The sequence below is a fragment of the Odocoileus virginianus genome, chromosome 30, assembly GCF_023699985.2.
Source record: "Odocoileus virginianus isolate 20LAN1187 ecotype Illinois chromosome 30, Ovbor_1.2, whole genome shotgun sequence".
In the NCBI taxonomy this organism is placed as follows: domain Eukaryota; kingdom Metazoa; phylum Chordata; class Mammalia; order Artiodactyla; family Cervidae; genus Odocoileus; species Odocoileus virginianus.
Window position 1 is genome coordinate 28,223,102 of NC_069703.1, and position 22,696 is coordinate 28,245,797.

Here is a 22,696-nt window from a genome sequence, read left to right on the forward strand (position 1 = left end):
CTGTTCACTACGACAGGGAAAAGCCTCAATCCATCCAGTAAAAGTATCCACCCAAACTTGTAACCAAGAATATCCATTTGCTTTTGGCATATGAGTAAAATCAATTTCCCAGTCCACTCCAGGGTATTTTCCACTTCATTGTAACCCAGATTTTGCTAGCTTTTCTGTCTTTGGGTAATTTTTCTGACAAACCTCCCATCTTTTGATAATGCTCTTTAAAGTTTTCATTATATTTTTACCTTCAAACAAACGAGAAGCCATCTGGTAAGTACTTTCAACACCTAAATGAAAACTCTGGTGTAAACCCTTAAGAATTTTCCATTGAACATTTTCAGGAATTATTAATCATCCATGCTTGGACTGTAACCATCCTTTATCAGTAATCTTTGCTCCTCTTTTCTCATATCTTTCTAATTCTTCTGCAGTATATTATGGTTTTTCCTGTTTCATAGGACCTGTCCAGATCAAAGGCGTCTGCAGTGAAGGGGTTTCGTAAAGTGCCGCTTTTCTGGCTTCACGGTCAGCCAGCTGATTACCCTTGGCTACTTTACTCCCATCCCTGCTGTGCCCTTTGCATAACAGCTACTTCTTCAGGACAATATATAGCAGTTAAAAGTCTCTCAATCTCTCTGAAATGCTTAATAGGTTCTCCTGTTGCCATTTTAAACTGTCTTTCTTTCCATATTGCACCATGAGCATGTAAAGTCAAATAAGCATACTTAGAATCAGTGTAGATATTTATTTGGTGCCCTTTGCTTAACTCTAGAGCTCCAGTCAGAGACACAAGCTCTGCTAGCTGAGCACTTGTTCCCTGGGGGAGAGATTTTGCTTCTAAAACCTGTTTAGCTGTCACCATGGCACAACCTGCTTCCCATCCCAAACAAAAAAACTGCCATCTGTAAATATTTTCATGTCAGGTTGTCAAATGGAGTCTTCCCAAGCTGCATGGTTTAAAGTTAGAAATTCCCAATAGTGATCAGGTGTCTCATTTTCCTTCTCAGGAAGGAAAGTGGCAGGATTTAAGTTCCCACAAACTTTAAGCTTAGCTATTGGTCCTTCTAACAACAGTGACTGATATTTAAGAAGCCAACTGTCTGTCATCCAAGTATTAACTTCATGGTGTAAGATTCCACTCTATAGGCTGCTGGTGAGGCCCTCAGGGTTGTGCCAAAACGCCCAAGGCCATACCTTTTCTTTCAGTGTCAAATTAAAAGTCTGACCCTGTGGGCGAGCTTAAAGCAGGAGCTTGCAGGAGAGCAGTGTGAAGAGCCTTAAAAGCCTTGTGAGTACCTGGAGACCACACCAGTTTGTTGGTTTGGGCTTGCTGAGTTTCAGTTATAAGTTTATATAAAGGCTGGGTAAATTCCCCATAACCCAGAATCCAAATGCAGCAGTAGCCTGTGATGCCCCAAAATCCTCTCAATTGTCTTAAAGTCATAGGTAGGGGATGATTTAGTATAGGTTTAATTCTAGAAAGCATATTGAAAAATATTTGGCTCGTTTAGGGATTTCAGACAATAGAGCATAAGGATTAGGCACCATGGGGTGTAAAGGAACTGCAGCCTCATTTATTATTTGTAAATCTTGAACTAGTCTCCACTTATCATTTGACTTCTTTATACCCAAAATAGGAGTGTTGCATGAACTGTTACAGGGAATTAATAGTCCCTGCTCCTTTGAATTCTTGATGATGGGTTTTAACCTTCCTTAACCTCAGGTTTCAGGGGATACTGCTTTTGATGTGGAAATAAGTGCAGGTCTTTGAACTTGACAACTACAGGAATAGCATTCTGTGCTCCACCCACAGATTTTCCATCAGCCCACATTCTAGGATTTACATTTTGTTCAATTAATGGGAGAGAAAGGGAGGGCTCCATATTTATGAAAACAGAGGCATGGACCTTGCTCAGTATATCCCTCCCCTAAAGGGGTTGAGGGAGACTCTGGCACGATCAGAAACATGTGTGAAAATAGCACAGAGTCCCAGTTGCAGCTTAGAGGACGAGTGAAATAATAACGTTTGGCTCGTCCTGACAGTCCCACTATGGAAGCAGATCAGAAAGAAAGTGGACCAGGGGCTTCAATAAGCACAGAGTAAGTTGCCCCAGTGTGTAAAAGGAAATTGACAGATTGGCCCCCACAGTTATTAGTAACTGGGGTTCCTCGCGTGTGATCAGGATGGGAGCTTGTGTGGGGACCCCTGGGCACCTTCAGTCCTGGTTTTCTTGAAACCTAGGTCCCTCAAACCTATGCCTCTGGGGGCAGTCTCTTCTCCAGTGTGGTCCCTTGCAGACAGAACATGGAGCTGGGGGCGGCTTAAGACACCTGAGGGCAATCCTGCTTGAGGTGCTCCTCCTTTCCACAGTAATAGCAAGCCCATCCCTTTTCACCTGGGTCCCTCTGGGTATTTTTCTCAGGCTGTTTAAGAACGGTTCTGACAGACATAACAAGGGCTTCCGCCTGTTCCCTTGTCTTTCTCTGCCTTTCTTTCTTTTCCTCATAGTCCCTGTTCGAACCAGGTGCAACAGATTATCTAAAGACTGCTTTGATCCTGTTTTAATAGCTTATGGCAGATACCTGGAGCCAACTGAGTGAGAAATCTATCCTTTAATCTATCTATCTCTCTCCCCTCTTCACTTTCAGGATCAATCTCAGTGAATCTGTGATGGGCTTCCTTCAGTCTATCTAGGAATTTACCAGGAGCTTCCTTCTCTTCCTGTTCTGTTTGCCAATTTGGCAGTTTAAAGTCTTAGCACGCGTTTGCCTGAGTCCTTCGAGAACACATCGGACAAAATGACTCTGATCCCATCTTCCTTCAGCCGTGTTATAGTCCCAGTCTGGTTCTATAGTTGGGACCACCTGATTCCCAGTAAGGAGGGCAGCTATCTCGTCCTCCCTCTTCCCTACTGATTCATTACCAAGCTGTTATCTCCAAAGCAACAGTTTTCCCCAAAACTCAAGTTTTTGAGTGGGGAGTTAGTGTTTGTCCCAGAACATACATCAGTTCAGTTCAGTCACTCAGTCATGTTCAACTCTTTGTGACCTCATGGACCACAGCACATCAGGCCTCCCTGTCCATCACCAACTTCCAAACTTTACTCAAACTCATGCCCATCGAGTCGGTGATGCCATCTAACCATCTCATCCTCTGCCATCCCCTTCTCCTCTCACCTTCAATCTTTCCCAGCATCAGGGGCTTTTCAAATGAGTCAGTTCTTCGCATCAGGTGGCCAAGAGTTTCAGCTTCGACATCAGTCCTTCCAATGAATATTCAGGACTAATTTTCTTTAGGATGGACTGGTTGGATCTTCTTGCAGTCCAAGGGACTCTCAAGAGTCTTCTCAAATACCACAGTTCAAAAGCATCAATTCTTCAGCGCTCAGCTTTTTTTATAGTCCAACTCTCACATCCATACATGACTACTGGAAAAACCATAGCCTTGACTAGTCGGACCTTTCTTGCCAAAGTAATGTCTCGGCTTTTTAGTATGCTGTCTAGGTGGGTCATAACTTTTCTCCCAAGGAGTGTCTTTTAATTTCATGAGAATTAAAAGCATGAGAATTATTTGGAGCTAATTAATTTTCTTAGAGGACACATGATCATCTCTGAAACCCAGGTCAACATGGCTCTTCTGTGGGTCACACTGACAAGAGAAATCTCATTTCAAAGGAAGTTTCTCTCTATACCAGATAGAAGGAAGACAGTCTTGAGAAACTCTTTATCAATAGGAAAGGCTAAGATGTAAATCTGCACAACAACCATACCCTTCTTTCCTTTTATTTGTTTGTTTATTTGGCTGCGCCGAGCTGACCTTCATTTAGTCAAGCCAGATATTTAGCTGCAACATGCAAACTCTTAGCTGTGGCATGGGGGATCTAGTTCCTTGACCAAGGATTGAACCTGGGCACACTTCTTTACGAGGGCAATGCCTTAGACACTGAATGGTTTCTCCAAAGAACACACAAGGTACACATGTTACTAAACTGGTTTGTACAAGTCAATTAGTTCATACTACAACACTGTATGTTTACAATGATTTAAATGGCAAATGGCATGTTATTTATTTTTAATTACAATGGGAAAAAAGAATGTAGTATTGATACATGTTACAACATGAATAAACATTACAAACATTTTTAGTGAAAAAAATTCCATACAGAAAAGGCCACTCTGATCGCATATTCACCTTGTCTGCTTTAAGTCCACCAAGGTTGTCCAAATGACCAAAAATCTCAGTAACACTCCAAACAAAAACTAGATGAGGACGGGAAAAAAGATATATTCATACAACTGGGACACTGCTGAAAGTGGAAGTAGGCCTGTGAATTACATTATAATGTGGAAACCATATGATTTCCTGATTTCGGTGGTTATGTGCTGGTTCCGCAGAAGAAAGCGTTCATTTTGGATAAAACACATGGAGTATTTTAGGTGATGTGGTAAATGGGAGTACTTTTTACCATTATTAGGAGCTTTCTCTACATTCTAGATTACTGGAAAGTAAATTATTTTTCAAAACAACCACGTCAATACACAAAAGAAAATCAGGTAAGACAGGCATGAAACTTTCTTATAGAGGCCAAGACTTACCGGATCAAGTTCAAGGGAAGCTGTGATACTCACTGTCCTTGCAGGAGTATGGCATGAAGAAGCACCGTGGAAAGAGTCCATTAGTAGCCACTATGTCTTAGGTCCTCTGGATGACCTACTGCAGGAGAAACAGATTTTACAAATAAAATTTTCTACATAACTTCATAAAAAGGTGTTAGAATACATTCAGTAAAGTTGAATAACTTGAAATTAATATACAAAAATCAGTTGTGTTTCTATACACTACTGACAATCAGAAAAAAATTAAGAAAATCCCACTTATAATTGCATCAAAAAGAATAAAACATCTAGCAACAAATTTAACCAAGGACATAAAAGACCACTAGTCTATTTCCATATGATAGAAACTAGATAACTAGAAAGCACTGATAAACCAAAGAAAACACAAATATATTTATTCCACACTCAAGCACTGGAACAATGAGTAATTAGAATGCCCATTCCAACCAAAGCCATCAGCAAATGCACTGCAATCACAAAAAAATATCCAATGGCATTTTTCATAGAAATAGAAATATTCCTAATATTAGTCTGTAACAACTAAGGACCTTGAAAAGCCAAAAAGACTGAGAAAAAGAACACACCTGGTAGCATCTTCCTCTCCGACTTCAAACTACATCACGGAGCGGTAGTAACCACAACAGTGAGGATCTCGCACGAACACAGACACATGGACTCGAGGAAAGAACAGAGAGCCCAGGAACGAACCCGCATGTACATGGTCAGTTCATGAAAATCAAACCAGGAACATGCCAAGAGGAAAGGACAGTCTTCTCAAGAAACAGTGACAGGAAAACTGGCCACCTACACTAAAGAACATCACTGGTCATCCTCTAGATCATCTAACAGAAATTTAACTAAAAACCCACCATTTGGCACATGGACCGCTTTCCCCCCTGAGTCCGCTGAGATGGACCTCCGGTCAGCGTTCACCTGGACACAGGAAACGTCTACTTCGTCCTCATTTTTCCCTCCTGCAGCGCCTCCCTGCTGGGGCACTGAGGCAAGCCCGCTCCTCTCAGCCTGGACGCAGCCCCGTTATCCAGAAGCCCGAGCCCTGGCGGCCCTGAGCCAGCTGGTCACCCAGCCCAGTCTGAAGGCAAAGCGTCCTGCGCCCGCGGGTCAGAGGGGGCTTTGGCGCCCCCTGCGGGCCGCCGGAGAAGAGCGGGCAGCCCCGCGCTCACACAGCCCAGAGGGCTCCCCCAGAAGCAGCTCTGCGGGAGCGCCCAGACTGGAAGCCCAAACCCAAATGGAGCAGAAGAGCTCCACGACCCTCCTCAAAACACGGTGAGGAACAGTCAGAGCCTGCATGGAATGCGGCCACAAAAAGGATCACATTTGAGGCACTTCTGATGAAGTGGATGAACCTAGAGCAAAACGAATATCATACATTAGCATATATATGGAATCTAGAAGGCTGGTACTGACGAATCTGTTTGCAGATTAGCAATGGAGACGCAGACAGAGGCGACAGACTTACGGACAAGGCTGGGGCACAAGAGGGAGTGGGGGAGGGGGGTGAATGGAGAGCAACATGTGCACCAACATGGGTGAGAAAGACAGCCAACAGGAACCTGCTGTGCCACTCAGGGCGGACACTGGGGCTCTGTGATGACCCAGAGGCGGGACTGGGCGGGAGGGGGGAGGGAGAATCAAGAGGGAGAGGACATATGTGCACCTACGGTTAAGTCATGTGGATGTATGCCAGAAATCAAACCAATACTGTAAAGCAATCATCAGTCAATTAAAAATAAATAAATTTTCTGTATGGCTCAGGAAACTCAAACAGGGGCTCTGTATCAACCCAGAGGGGTGGAATGGGGAGGGAGATGCAAGAGAGGTTCAAAAAGGAGGGGATATATGTGTACCTCTGGCTGATTCATATTGAGGTTTGACAGAAAACAGCAAAATTCTGTAAAGCAATTATCCTTCAACTAAAACAAATAAATTTTTAAAAAATAAAAAAGTAAATGTTTAAAAAAAATATGGAATGAAATGAACATAAACACAAACTCTGCAACTGACATCATAATTAAAAAACTATAAAAATTTTAGAAAACAACAAAAGATCTACATGACCTGTGGTTTGGTGATGAGTTCCAACACACAACCAAAAAAGCCAACTTACCAAATTTTTAATATAAATTAATTAAAACATGACTTTTAAAAATGTATACCTTTACTTGGTGAAGGACCTTATTCAAGAAAACCAAAAGACAAACTGTTAAGGGAACCACTGACCACCCACCATTGCCAGGCTCCAGAGAAACCACTGGCAGGAGTCATCCTGCAGCAGGAGGTCCTGGTGAGGAACCAGGAACTCACAAGCTGCCACCAACCAGGATTCTGGAGCGGTCAGAAGGAGATGCGAGACTCCAGTCCAGAGGTCCTACCAACTTTCCAGGATCCTCCTCACTGGAATCCATCTCGGCTGAGTGATGCGTGTGCCCCCAGGAAGGATCCCAATTCAGAATGACTGGCAAGAGACAAACCAGAAACTAACCCAATGACCATAAAACCTGAGACTGTGAGGCACGTGGCAGAGCAGTTCTCTCCGTTCCCCTCACCCCCTGCCCTCCGCCCCGGCAGCCCTTCCCAATAAAGCCTCTCGCTTGGACAGCACTCCTCTCCTCGAACAACTCATTTCCAAGTGTCAGACAAGAACCCGCTCAAGCCCTGGAAGGGATCCCCCTTCCTCCATCAAAACCAATATCCAGAAGAAATATCTTCAAAATGCTATCTTGTAGAGAAGGAAATGGCACCCCCTCCAGTATTCTGGCCTCAGAAATCCCAGGGACGGAGGAGCTTGGTGGGCTACAGTGCAACAGCAGGGCATTTCTGAGGGGAGGAAACAGTCCCAGGGAAGTTGAGGTGCTCGCCAAAGGCCCCAGAACTTTCGATGGCACAGCCAGAACTGCAGCTGAGGATTCCCAGCTGCCAGGCCTCTTGATCCTGGCCTCTTTCACCAGATACATGTGTGGAAAACTAGAATTGAAAATATGCCCTGGTGGCTCCGTGGTAAAGAATCCGCCCCAGTGCTGGAGATGCAGGTGTGATCCCTGGGATGGGAAGATCCCACATGCTATGGAGCCCGTGTGCCACAACTGCGGAGCCTGTGCTCTAGAGCCTGGAAGCCACAGCGCCGAGCTGACATACTGCAGCTACTGAAGCCCGGGAGCCTGTGCCCCACAACAAGAGGAGCCGCTGCAGTGAGACGCCCGCACACCACTGGTTACGGCCCATGCTCACCCAAACTAGGGAAATGCCCACACACGAAGACCCAACACAGCCAAAAATAAATACAATCGTTTTCCTAAAAAATGCATATCTGACAAAGAATCTGTACTCAAACTGTCCAAGAACTCTAGAGCAAACAAACCCAGTAATAATTGGTAAAGATTGAAACAGATACCTGGCCACAGAAGGTATACTGATAGTAAACAATCATACAAAAACATACTCAAGATGCTGGGGGAATACATGCAGAGCGTGCAAAGGTGCCTAAATGGAGAGCAGGGAGACCCAGTTAAGAGAAGGGACTCAGGATCAGGAAAGGAAGTGAGGGAAGGAGGCTCCTCGTCATATTCAGAAAAGCCCAGCCAGAGAGTTCTGCAGGCGGAAGAGGAGGAAGCAGGCTGGAGCTGTGTAGAGGATGAAAGGGGGAACTAAAGCAGGGGCCCCCAACCTCCAGGATCTAATGCCTGCTGATCTGCAGTGGAATTGGTGTAATAATAATAGAAATAAAGTGCACAAGAAATATAATTCACTTGAATCATCCCAAAGCCTTCCTCCACCCCTGTCCGTCAAAAAATTGTCTTCCACAAAAACGCCTGAAGTCAAGGAAGGAACTTCAAGTGTGCTCAGCTGCCCCAGGTTGCTGGCTTAGGGAGATGACGAAGCAGGGGTGTCCCAACAGGGAGGACCCCCCTTGCGAGAGGCCCTCAACAGACCTCCGACAGCCTTGGCTATGATGGGAGAGGCTGGTTCCATTTTTTAAATGTCCGTGTGGAATCAAAAAAGAAATCAAAATATGCATAGAAATGAATGAAAATGAAAACACATCAACCCAAAACCTATGGGACACTGTAAAAGCAGTGCTAAGGGGAAGATTCATAGCATTACAGGCCTACCTCAATAAACAAGAAAAAAGTCAAATAAATAACCTAACTCTACACCTAAAGCAACTAGAGGAGGAAGAAATGAAGAACCCCAGGGTTAGTAGAAGGAAAGAAATCTTAAAAATTAGGGCAGAAATAAATGCAAAAGAAACTAAAGAGATCATAGCAAAAATTAACAAAGCTAAAAGCTGGTTTTTTGAAAAAATAAACAAAATTGACAAACCATTAGCAAGACTCATTAAGAAACAAAGGGAGAAGAACCAAATTAACAAAATTAGAAACGAAAATGGAGAGATCATAAATGTCCGTGTGGGTTAAACTTAAAACCTAGCAATTCTACTACAGTCCTCATATAAGTTTTCTTTAATGATCTGTGAAGTACCAACTGTGAAGACCACTGTTCTAATAGACCTCATAGTGTTGCTGACCCTTCCATGGATATAATTATGTGAAACTGAACTTATTCAATAAAAACTATGAGGCATCTGCCCTGTGCCCAGCACTCTCCCAAGGTTGGGGATGCAGTGAAAATACTCCGTAAGATGCACAGCTGGTAGGCACATTCTTTAAAAAAGCCGTTTACCTTTTCACCCATAGTTTATCCTCAATGTCAACACTTGCTGATTAAAGACCATGCTGTGTAGAAAGTTCATCAAAAACCCAGGAGCCAGGGTTCCTGGAAGGATATCCCATTCTCCCTTGGACAGTCCTCCACCCTCTCTGGGTCTGCTTCCTCTTCTGTAAAAACATGAACATCTGACTATAATTCATTCCTGGAAACCAAGCCTATTGAGGGAGAGGGGAAATATCACCCAGGCCTACTCTAAGGCCTGCAGTGATGGGCCAGATTTAAAGATGTCCTCACTGGTTTTCAGTTAGACAGACAGATACAATGCCGGAAGGAGCCCCTGGCCCTGTGGGATTGGCCTGGGAAACTTGCCTAGGAAATTCTTACTCATCAGGAGATAGCTCTGAGCTGAATTTCCACACACAAGGGCACCCATGCAAAGGACAAGCCTACAGAGCTCTGTGCCCACCAGCCACAGGAAGAGACTGCCTGTAGGCTCCCAACAGCGCGGCATTTACAAGTGGCCTCTCGGGGCCTTTGCCAAACTGCTGGAGCACCACTGGGTTTTCTGTTTCCTTCCCTTTTCTCACTCTTTTCTCAAAAAACGCACATTTCTTCATAGAATGCCACAGTGGAAGGAAAATAGACCTTCAATTTTTAGCCTTCAATTTACAAAAAGTTAGAGGTTCCAGGGGTTTTGTTTTTAAACTAAAGAACAACATAATTTAAAACTTTTAAACATTTAAAATGAATTTTTATCCAGTTCCAAGATACCAAACTCACTGCACACGGTCTCCATAGAAAGGCCCCCTCAGCAGGACAGCCATAACTCCACAATGAAAGGACAGCAAGGTGCCCTCCCCCTTCTGTTCCACTGGGTGGCCACCAGGTTTTTTAATCCATGCCCCTCTAAGGTGTAATTCTGAAACCCTTCCCTTTCCCTGGGCTTCCCTGATAGCTCAGCTGGTAAAGAATCTGCCTGCAATGCGGGAAAGCTGGGTTCAATCCCTGGGTTGGGAAGACTCCCCTGGAGAAGGGGTAGGCTACCCACTCCAGTATTCTGGCCTGGAGAATTCCATGGACTGTAAGTCCACAGGGTCCCTAAGAGTCAGACATGACTGAGCAACTTCCACTTTCACTTTTCCCTTTCCCATCCCAGCAAGAGGCCAAGGGCTGGAAAGACTGCAAAAGAGAAGGAAGCAGGGCTGAGCCAGCCGTCCAGAGTGGGGCTTCCCAGGGTCCCAACAGGTGAGATCTCCATGAAGGATAAATACCTTGGACTCTCCATTAGGCCAAAGGCGACACTCTCACAGCAACGGCCCCTCTCAGGTTCTGCTTACAGAGACCTCACTGGGGGCACTAGGCTGCTTGGGAAAACCATGACTGAGCTTTATACCAGGGGGTAGGCTTGGGAATGCCCTCAAAACCTTATCCCAAGGGTGAGCCCTTCCCAAGACCGCCAGGTTAGGGGGTGCCAAGGCTGTGCCAACAGGTAGAGTGTAATATGTGTTTCCCTCCACGCACCACCACTGAGCTCCAGTCCCCTTACCTGTGGTTCAAACGGATTCTAACAGGAGCAGGAACCCACAAAAGGGGCACTCGCATCCACCGAACTCTGGCTCCCAAGACCCCTGCCAGCTCGCCTGGGACACACGGCAGGAGCTGGGAGGAGGCGCACAGGTGCACCAGGCGTCCTCGGCCCCAGACCCACGCAAGGGGCGCTCCTTGGAAAGGCGCGGGCCTCACTACAGGGCCCGGGGGGATCCGCAGCCAGGGCTGAGCAAACCCCGCTGCACCTGGACCGCGTCCACGTGTAGCTGGAGAGTCCATGCACTCGCTGGCCGGGCGTCTGTCCCTTTCCCGCCAGCACCAGGGAGGAAGCGTGCCCATGCCCCACGGCAAGCAATGTGCGGTGCACGAATTCCCTCCGCACGCACACAATGCCAGGCTGGACTCATCAAGGCCAATGCTGTCAGGAGAACCGCGTGGTGGGGCTGGCTTGGGCCAGCGGGGCTACAGGCCCTTGCAGACAACCCAAGGTTTTAAATGGAAAAAGAACTTGAATAGACCCTTCTACAACTTTTCCTCACCTTTTCCTTCAGCACCTCCAGCTCCCAGCAGGTCCTGAGGAGATGGGGCTCCTGTCAGTGTGAAAGGATGACACAGGGTCCCAAAGGTGAAGCCCCAGTGCGTCCTGAGGAGACCCGGCTTCCATCACCATCATCTCCCCCTCTGGTTGTCTGGAAGCCCAGGTCAGGTGGTCTGGTGTTTCCATCTCTTGAAGAATTTTCCACAGTTTATTCTGATCCACACAGTCAAAGGCTTTGGCATAGTCAGTAAAGCAGAACTAGATGTTTTTCTGGAACTCTTTTGCTTTTTCAATGATCCAGTGGATGTTGGCCATTTGATCTCTGGTTCCTCTGCCTTTTCTAAATCCAGCTTGAACATCTGGAACTACACAGTTCACATACTGTTGAAGCCTGGCTTGGAGAATTTTGAGCCATTACTTTGCTAGCGTGTAAGATGAGTACAATTGTGCAGTAGTTTTTGAACATTCTTTGGCACTGCCTTTATTTGGGATTGGAATGAAAACTGACCTTTTCCAGTCCTGTAGTCACTGCTGAGTTTTCCAAATTTGCTCGCATATTGAGTGCAGCACTTTAATAGCATTATCTTTTAGGATTTGAAATAGCTCAGCTGGAATTCCATCACCTCCACTGGCTCTGTTTATAGTGATGCTCCCTAAGGCCCACTTGACTTCGAATTCCACAATGTCTGGTTCTAGGTGAGTAATCACACCATCATGGTTATCTGGGTCCTGAAGATCTTTCTGTATAGTTCTTCTGTGTATTCTCGCCACCTCTTCTTAACATCTTCCACTTCTGTTAGGTCCACACCATTCACACCACACCTGTGAGCTCTGTTAAGCTCCATACATATGCCAGCACCCACTGCTGGAGGGTGAGGAATAACAGGAACCCCCCCTCACTGCTGGGATGCATGCACAGTCACTTTGTAAGACAGCTGGGCAGTTTTTTCCAAAACTAAAAAAGTTTCACCTTGGTATCCAACAATCATGCTTTCAGTATTTGGTCAACTGTTTTGAAAATCCATCTCCAAATTCAAACAAGGATGCAATTATGCACAGCAGCACTATTCATAATAACTAAGAACTTGAAGAAATCGGATATCCTTCAACAGAAGCATGCAGACAAAGTGGAGTACATCCATGTCAAGGCGACTAGAATATGCCACCCCAAAATATGACTCTCTAGTGTAAGGATTATTTCAGTGTAAAAAAAGAGAGAAAACTGAGTAGTGATTACCCTTTTGTGAAGGACATTTACAATAGAGAAAGCTCCGTATTTAAGGGCTGTCCCTCTGTGCACCAGAAATAGACAGATGATTAAATCTCAAGTAGCTCTTACCAACAGCAAAGTCCAGGCTTAAATCTGCAAACAATCATTTGCTTCTTTACTGTGTTTTTCATGATAACCTGTCATAATGGCTTCCCTCTCCCCCAAGGTCTTCCTTTTGTTTGCATCTGAAGATGGCATTTAAGGTGATGAAAGTGAAAGTCGCTCAGTCTTGTCCAACTCTTTGCAACCCCATGGACTATACAGTCCATGGAATTCTCCAGGCCAGAATACCGGAGTGGGTAGCCGTTCCCTTCTCCAGGGGATCTTGCCAACCCAGGGATCACATCCTGGTCTCCCGCATTGCGGGCAGATGTAAGGTGATGGCTTTGGGCATTTCAGGGAGTGACTCAGTTTTCCAGGGTCAGTTCAGTTCAGTTCAGTCACTCAGTCATGTCTGACTCTTTGCGACCCCATGAATCAAAGCACGCCAGGCCTCCCTGTCCATCACCAACTCCCAGAGTTTGCTCAGACTCATGCCCATCGAGTCGGTGATGCCATCCAACCATCTCATCCTCTTATCGTACCGTTCTCCTCCTGCCCCCAATCCCTCCCAGAATCAGGGTCTTTTACAACGAGTCAACTCTTTGCATGAGGTGGCCTAAGTATTCAAGTTTCAGCTTCAGCATCAGTCCTTCCAATGAACACCCAGGACTGATCTTCTTTAGGATGGACTGGTTGGATCTCCTTGTAGTCCAAGGGACTCTCAAGAGTCTTCTCCAACACAACAGTTCAAAAGCATCAATTTTTCAGCACTCAGCTTTCTTCACAGTCCAACTCTCACATCCATACATGACCACTGGAAAAACCATAGCCTTGACCAGACGGACCTTTGTTGGCAAAGTAATGTCTCTGCTTTTCAATATGCTGTCTAGGTTGGTCATAACTTTCCTTCCAGGGAGTAAGTGTCTTTTAATTTCATGGCTGCAATCACTATCTGCAGTGATTTTGGAGCCCAAAAAAATAAAGTCTGACACTGCTTCCACTGTCTCCCCATCTATTTCCCATGAGGTGATTGATGGGACCAGATGCCATGATCTTAGTTTTCTGAATGTTAAGCTTTAAGCCAATTTTTTCACTCTCCTCTTTTACTTTCATCAATAAATAGGAGGTAGACATGTTATTAAACTTCTGGGTTTTTTCCTGGTAATATATTTTTTCTTTGTTGTGCCTTTTTTTTTTTTTTTTTTTAAACGGGGAAGTCTCAACTAAGAACCTAGAATAGTACAGGAAAAATTTTTTTCCTCCCTTACACATGCAATGAAATACTGCTTAGCAAAAGAAAGGAATGAGCCATCACCCCAAAGAAGGACAAGGATAAACATTATCTATTATGTATATTGTTAAGTGAAAGAATCCAGTCTCAAGAAGCTGGACACAATATGATCACCTGTGCAGAAGCTTCGGAGCCAGTGTCCACTGGGAGATCTTGCCCTGCACATGGGTTTCAACTCCACAGCTCAGATCAACTTCCAAAGACTGTTTGCTTTTTAGACACAAAGCAAAGTCCTAATATCCAGTATGTCCACTGCCCATGAAAAGGCACATTTGATCTGGCTACAGTGGCATATTGGGCACCTACCAACCTGGGGCGTTCATCTTTCGCTGTCGTATGTTTTTGCCTTTTCGTACTGTTCATGGGGTTCTCAAGGCAAGAATACTGAAGTGGTTTGCCATTCCCTTCTCCAATAGACCACGTTTTGTCAGAACTCTCCACCATGGCATGTCCCCACATGGCATGGCTTATAGTTTCATTGAGGAGTTAGACACTGTGATCCAAGTGATCAGTTTGGTTAGTTTTCTGTAATTGTGGTTTCCATTCTGTCTGCCCTCTGATGGAGAAGGATAAGAGGCTTACGGAAGCTTCCTGATGGGAGGGACTGGCTATGGGGGAATCTAGGTCTTGCTCTGATGGGTGGGGCCATGCTCAGTAAATCTTTAATCCAATTTTCTGTTGATGTTAGTGGGGCTGTGTTCCCTCCCTGTAGTTTAGCCTGAGGCCAAACTATGGTAGGGGTAATGGGGGTAATGGCAGTAATGGCAACCTCCTTCAAAAGGACATATGCCAGGACTGTTGTATTCAGTGCCTCTGAACCCATGGCAGGCCACTGTCGACACACGCCCCTGCCGGAGACTCCTAGACACTCACAGGCAAGTCTGGTTCAGTCTCTTGTGGGGTCACTGCTCCTTTCTCCTGGGTCCTGGTGTGCACAAGGTTTTGTTTGTACCCTCGAAGGGTCTGTTTCCCCAGTCCTGTGGAAGTTCTGAATCAAATCCCACTGGCCTCCAAAGTCAAATTCCCTGGGGGTTCTCAGTCCGTTTGCCAGATCCCTAGGTTGGGAAATCTGTTGTGGGTCCGCAAACTTTCTTAGCAGTGTGAGAACTTCTTTGGTGTAATTGTTCTGCAGTCTGTGGGTTGTCTGTTCGGTGGCTCTATGGTGGGTAACTCTGAGTGACCCAGGTCTGCTGCAGCCAAAGCCCCTGTCCCTGAAGCAGGCCACTGCTGACAGATTAATATATATATATATATTTTTAATCTATTTTAAAATAGACTGAAAACCTCTTAATATTCACAAGGCCTGCAGGCCTCTAAATGACACTTGCCCTGAGGAAATGCCCAGGGGTAACTCATTGGAAAGTAACAGTTGCTCAGACTAAAAGTGACCCCTCACAAAGCTGCTGCTGGCCATCATCATCATTATACAAAGCCCAGGCCAGCAACGTCAACCTAGAAGAGGAAAGGGGGGAATACAGCACTCACCAACCTGCCCTGTCTTCTGAAAATGGACACAGGGACTTCTCTGGTGGTCCAGCAGCTAAGACTGCACTCCCAGTGCACGGCATCCAGGTCTGACCCTTGGTCAGGGGACTAGATTGCACAGGCCACAACTAAGAATTTGCATGCCACAACTAAACATTCTGTGTGCCGCAACTAAGACTCGATGGAGCCAAATAAAAATTTTAAAAACAAATTTAAAATAATAAAAATAAAAATGGATATAAAATCTCATCAGTAAGCCAGGCACCCATGACAGATAAAGCTTCAACCTGAAAAAATCTCAGAAAAAGCCCCTGCAAATTGCAATGCTTCTTCCACTCAGTAGTAACCAGAAGGCAAGGCAGACGCATGTCACACTTGACAGCAAAAGCCACCTTCTTGCTACAAAGAACGCGATAATTTTGGAAGAGCAAACCAGCTTTCATTGAGAAAGAAGATAAAACATGACAATTCCAGAGGAAGAATTAGTCGCTCCCATAGTACTAGTTAAGATCAAGAATACGAAATAAAGAAGTAAGTTGAAAACTATTAATAATTATTAGGAGGTAGATGTATGTGTCTGAACTTCAATGTAGCACACGGTTTTCATGTGACTTTTTCTGCGTTTGTTTCTTCATTAGGGTTAGTGACTTTGAAGGTCCCGTCTACTGTTCAGATTTAATAAATGTTGAGTAAATGATTTCATTAATAAGACTGCAGATTACAAAGGCATGCAGTTGAAGTATAACAGATGCCATGTGAATGAAAATAAAAATGACATATTTACCTAGCACTGAGCAGTTTTGTTTTTTTTTTTTTTCATCTAAAACTTTCCTTATAGTGGAAATCTTAAGATTTCCAACAGGAACATAAACTATATAGGACATGAACATCAACTATGAACTGCATACTGGGACTTCCCTGATAGCTCAGTTGGTAAAGAATCCACCTGCCAATGCAGGAGACCTGGGTTTGATCCCTGAGTCAGGAAGATCCCCTGGAGAAGGAAAATAGCAATCCACTCCAGTATTCTTACCTGGGAAATTCCATGGACAGAGAAGCCTGGTGGGCTACAGTCCATGGGGTCATAAAAGAGTCAGACACAAATTAGCGACTAAACAACAACATAGCATACCAGGTACCCCGGCTTACTCTCACCACAAACAGCTACCAATGTTGAAGGAAAACTATGACATCTTTTAAAATGCATCAAAGAACTGGCAAGTCAGCAAGGAATATTTACATGTCAAACAAACTTAAGCAAAGGCTGGAATTCAGAGAGCAAGTGGAGCTTTGAGAGTGGGCAGCGAGGGCATCTGCAGAACTGAGCAAGTTCTCCCCCTCCCCCCAAAAAGGGAGGTCTCTAGGGAGGGCCCTCCAGAATAAGGCAAGATCCCACATCTTAATGGAAAGAAGATGGCACAGAAAACAGCCTATATCAAGTCACGGCACCAGATGGAGAGGGGTACCGTCCCCCTGGGAGAATCTCTAACCACTAGACAGGCCCCAGGGACTGTAGCCCGAAGTCCCACACTGTACAAGATACACTTCAGGTAGATAAAGAGAAATCCCAAAATGAAAGGATTCAATGCAAGAAGGAGTAAGGACCAACTAAAGTAGTCAATAAGAAATAAGTGTATCTAGGGGCTTCCCTAGTGATCCAGTGGTTAAGAATACGCCTCCCAATGCAAGAGTCATCGGTTCAATCCCTGGTCTGGGAAGATCCCACATGCCACAGAGCAACTGAGCCAGGGCACCACACATACTCAGCTCACGAGCTACAACTACTGAAGCCCATGAGCCTCGTGCCTGCACTCAGCAACAAGAGAAGCCACCGGCCACCACAAGGAAGAGCAGCCCCTGCTCGCCCCAACCAGAGAAAGCCCATGTAGCAGTGAAGACCCGGCACAGCCAGAAAATGAAATCAGACAAATAAGAAACAAGTGAATCTAAACAAATACAGCACTAATGATGTCTTCCAAAATTAAAAAAGAACTAAACTACACACTTATGGAATAAAAGTTCAGGCAGGAGTATTAGGAATTAAAGTGTGTTAAGGTCCTAACTGCTTGGGAGTAAAGTGTAAAGACACTGACTAAAGTTAGAATTTGCAAAGTTATGTAAATTGAGAGATATGCCACGTTCATGAATCAGAAAATCAGTATCATAAAAACATCGCCTCTATCCAAATTGATATGTAATAAATTCAATTCTAATAAAATTCAAAGCAATTCTAATAAAAGATTCCAACAATTTTTATGGAATTTGATAAGCACAATCTAAAATGAAGATAGCAAAAAGCCAAAGCCTTACCAGATACCAAGAACTGTTATATAAGAACTTAAAGGGACTTCTCTGGTCCCTTTGGCTAAGACTGGCCCAGTGTTTAAGACTCCTGCTCCCAGTGTAGGGGACCTGGCTTTGACGTCTGGTCTGGGAACTAGATCCCACATGCCGCAACTAAGAGTTTGCAACCTGCAAGTAAAGATCCCATGTGCCACAACTAGAAGAGCAAAGATCCTGTGTGCCACATCTAACACCTGGCACAGTCAAATAAATTAAAAAAATTAGGGGGAAAAAAGGAATTTAGAAATTAAGTCGATGGGATATTGGCACACAGACAGAGATAGATGGTAAAGAGCCCAGAAAAAGACCCATACATTTGTGGACACTTGATGTACAATAATGGTTACTCGTGACTTTAGTGATCCACAAAAAAGGAATTTATTTTTCAATACATAGTACTGGCTTAATCTGATGTGCTTATTAAAAAAAAGGAAAAAAATTAGCTCCTATCTCAAACCATATAAAAAATTATTATGAACAGACTAACGGCTTTAGTGTAAAAGGTAAAAATCATAAAATGTTTGGAAGACAATACATGGGGAAATACCTTTATAAACTTGAAGTAGGGAGGAAGTTCTTAAAAAGAAATAAGAAGTGCTATTAAGAAAAAGTTAATAGATGACATTAAAATTAAGAATTTCTGTTCATTAAAAAATATTACACTGACAAGACAAGCCACAAACTGGAAGTGGATGGTTTCGGGGTGGGGGGAGAGGGGCGTCTCTGTATAATAAGAAGACAATTCAATAAAACAATGAGGGAAAAGATTTAAGCAGCTGTTTCAGAGAGGCTGAAAGCTGAATAATCCATTAGTGCATGAAAAGATGTTCAACCCACTGATAACCATGAAGATGCAAACCGAAACCACAGGAGCTATCACTGAGCTTCCAACAGACTAGTATAAAGCTTAAATCTGACAGTACCACTGTTTGGAGGACATGAAGCGGGAAGAACTGTCCCGTGAGCTGTAAACTGGGGACACCACTCTGGAAGTGACCTGGTGTAACTCTAGTCAAACTGAAGGTGCACACACTCTAGGATTCAGTCCTCCTCCCTGGGGTGTATCCTGAGAGGCTGCACACACGCGCCCCAGGAATGGTCATAGTATCACTGTCTGTCTCAGCAAAGTACTGGAAACAAATGTCCGTCAAAAATAGAAAGGATACATAAATTCTCACACAACAGAACAAGAATCAGTGAAAACGATATGCAACATGGATTAATCTCAAGAACACGTAAAGCAAAAAATTTAGACCTTGAAAAAAACAAGATGATGTACTGAGTTCAAAAACATGTAAAATTAAATAAAGTAACGTTGTTTAGCAACACAAACACACGTGGTAAAACTAAAGAAAAGCAAGAGACAGGAATCCCTAGCGATCAGTGGCTAAGACGCAGCACTTACAGTGTCATGGCCTGGATTCAGTCTCTGGTCGGGGGACTAAGATCCCACAAGCCAGGGGACCAGAAGAACAGGAAAGAAAAAAGAAAAGCATGAAAACAGTAAAAGCGAACTCCGAGATTCTGTGTGTGGGAGTGGGGCGGGACCAGGGAGGGGCACTGCAGAGGCAAAGGCGGCACTCGTCTGTGTGGACTCAGTGGTGGGTGTACAGGTGCTCCTTGCATGCTCACCCTTCAGGCGCTACCACTCTTTTCTATCTACTCAGTATTCAGCAAGACAGCTTACAGAATTAACCAGTGTTATTTCTGACTTTAAGCCGTGACTTGAAGCATTAACTTGGGCCGCTGACTGAGTTACACTCAACCAGGAAAGTCTCTGACAGGGGCCCACCCAGCCCTGAGACTACAGAGATGAGAAATGCTTCAGCAGCCAGGCTCCTGAGCTGGAGATAACTTCCCACTGGGCCCTGGAGCCTTCCACTCAGGACAGGAAAGGTACTGCTTAGATGAATCGGGTCAGTAGAGGAAGTGGAGTGGGTGGGGTAGGGGGAACAGGTTCTACTGCCAGAGCTTTTAAGACCAGAAGCTGAGTACATTTCTGAGGTGACAGTGAGCCCACCAGGGCTGCTTTCGGCAGACTCCCAGCGGGAAATGCCACCTCTGAGCCTCTGCACACTGCTCTTTAGAGTCGAATGAGCAACTCTCAGCTCTAACCCTGCCCCCCACTTCCTTCCTCTGAAGCTCAAGGCTGACCTCTCCAACTCCTAACAAGCGGGTGTGAATGTAAGAGCCCACGTCGGAGCTTTCTGTACCATCTGTGACTACATCATTGAGGTCAACCATAGGCGGCCCTCAGACTCTTAAGCTACTGATACCCATGAGGACCTCTGAGAGGGCCAGACACCTGGAGCAAACACCAAAATCACTCGCTGCTAAAATGCCTACTCTTTGTGACCTCTATTATTTCAATCACTGAAAAATGTGGCTGGTGAAAGTTGATTATGGTAAATCACAGTCTCTAGGATGATATGGTTTGTGCACAAAATGTGCTTGGAGGTTTTCATTTCCTGTGAGGTTGGAGTCCCTTCCTCTGGTGGTGTCCGTTACCCTGCCAGACACCAGGTCTGAGAACCTATGCCACCCATGTGGCACCATCCTTGGGGGAATTCCAGGATGGTAGAGACTGGGTTTTTTTTTGTGGCAAACTGTTCCAACTGAAGCTCTGTCTACAGAGGCTGCCCTTTCGGCATTCTAGACTGAAGGCTCAGTTTATGTGCAACAAAATCAAGGCACATGACCCTTTAAAATGTCTCCCCTGCACACACATACAGACATGCATGAGCACAGAAGGCACAAGGACACACAGACGCAGCTAAGAGTTACCTGGGACAAGAACCGGGTCCGACCTGAGAGGGTCACTCACTTTCCTATCCTAAGCATTTTTCTTCCTCAACTCTGCACGCTTTCTCTCTTGACCCTCACAGGTTGTTGTTAGACCATCCTCTCCTAACTAACACATGGTAAACACTAGATAACAACTGTGGACTCAAAGACTAAATGAAGCAATTTACATGCATTACCTCATTAATAATTCCACCCAATAAAGCTAGCGTGAGGTCATCATTATTCCCACTACACAACCAAGGAAACGGAGGCTTAGCGAGGTCAAATACTCCATCCAAAGGCTCACAGCTAGTAAGTACAAGGACTAGATATGTTAGGCTCAAGTATCTTTGACTTAGAAGTTCATGCTTCTAACCAGCAGCCTGTACCCCAGAGATTCTCTGCTGTTTTTTGTTGTCAAGTTGCTCTATTGTGTCTGACTCTTTGCAACCCCATGGGCTGTAGCCCACCAAGCTCCTCTGTCAATGTGATTCTCCAGGCAAGAATACTGCAATGGTATTGCCATTTCCTTCTCCAGAGGATCTTCCTGACCCAGGGATTGATCCCACATCTCCTGCATTGGCAGGTGGATTATTTACCACTGAGCCACCTGGGAAGGCCTCAGAGGTTCTTAGTTGAGGGCACTTCTGCCCTGGGAGACACATGGCCTCCTCTGGAGACCTTTCCATTTGTCACAGCTGGAGGTAGACGGGGGCTGCTGGCACCTGTGGGCAGAGGCCAAGGGTGCTACTCAGCACCCTGACGTGCACAAGACGGCCCCCATGACAAAGACTCAGCAAGCCCCAAACGGCAACCACGTCAAAGCTGAGAAACTGCTCTACTGGAAAAAGACAGACAGAAACAGTCTCTGACCTAAACTCTCGTAGTTTAGGTCATGGTTCACCACGTTCTCACGCCATGTTACACACAGATACCAAGGAAACCATCACGTGTCCTCTCTTCATCAACAGCACGCCAAACCCTCATCGCACTGGAGGTCTCGCTAGCCCCACTGGCTGAGTGTCCATTCATCCCAGTGTTTACTGAGCATCAGCTCCATGCCAGGAAATGATCCACACAGTGGGAACACCTGGAGAAACAAGGCCCTGTCCCTGCACATGAGCTGCTTGTGGTCTCACAGGCAGACAGGTGAGGAAACCCATAACATCACAGGAGGTAAGAATGTACCGTGAGACCGTAGAAGGATGCTAGAAGTCACAGAGGAGGAGCTCAAAGTCACTGAGGAGGGAGTGGGAAGGGTGGGTAGGACTAGGAGAAAGTTTCCCAGAAGCATTTGAGCTTGAAGCAGTTAACCAGGCAGAGAGAATCCTTTCCTTCCCAAAGAACCCCTCACCAGCTCTTTCAGAGGACAGCCTCTGAAAATCCAGACGGACCACCTTAATTGGAAAGCCTGGCAGAACTCCTGAGAAAAACAGGGAGTGCGCAGAGCAGTCCCTGATCCTCTAAGTACAACCTGGACAACCTGCCTCAAGACGGACAGACCACAACCTGGCTTCCCCAGTGGTCTGGGCCTTCTTTGACTGTAGTCTGAACCAGTCTCTCTGGCTTCAAACCATCCCGCACCTTGCAGCAGGAGGAAACCGACATGTTCACAGCAGGCCCTGTGAACTACATGTTTGATTTCCCATACTCCTCAAAACAGTTCTCTGAAGTAAACACTGTTATCACTGTTCCACAGATGAGGAAACTGAGGCGCAGCAGTGGAGTAACTGGCCCTCAGGACAGAGAGCCTCTAACCAGGGAAGCAGAGATACACACCTGACCCCACAGTCCTTGCGGCCTCCATCTGCGGGGACCTTTCTAACGCAATCCAAAGCACGTCATGGACTGTGACTCTTCACCACCTCACAGAGCCCTCCAGCATTGGTCATCCTTCTGTGCTCCATACAACTTCTGAACAGACTGCTGGCATTTCCGGCACTGTACTGTGATTGCACACGTGCTCAGTTGTATCTGACTCTTTTTGACCCTATGGACTGTAATCTGCCAGGCTCCTCTGTCCATGGGATTTCCCAGGCAAGAACACTGGAGTGGGTTGCCATTTCTTCCTCCAGGGTCACTTCTTGACCTCCAG

General features: G+C 45.4%; 1 long non-coding RNA gene across 3 annotated transcripts in view; it reads right to left on the minus strand.

Moving 5' to 3' along the window:
- LOC110127639 (uncharacterized) overlaps positions 1–22,696 on the minus strand; it is a 28,221-nt gene that overhangs the window by 2,100 nt on the left and 3,425 nt on the right. For all 3 annotated transcript variants that reach the window (XR_002310846.2, XR_002310845.2, XR_011484711.1), the window contains exon 3: positions 4,591–4,708. This is a non-coding gene — a long non-coding RNA (uncharacterized lncRNA). The remainder of the gene's footprint in view (positions 1–4,590; positions 4,709–22,696) is intronic.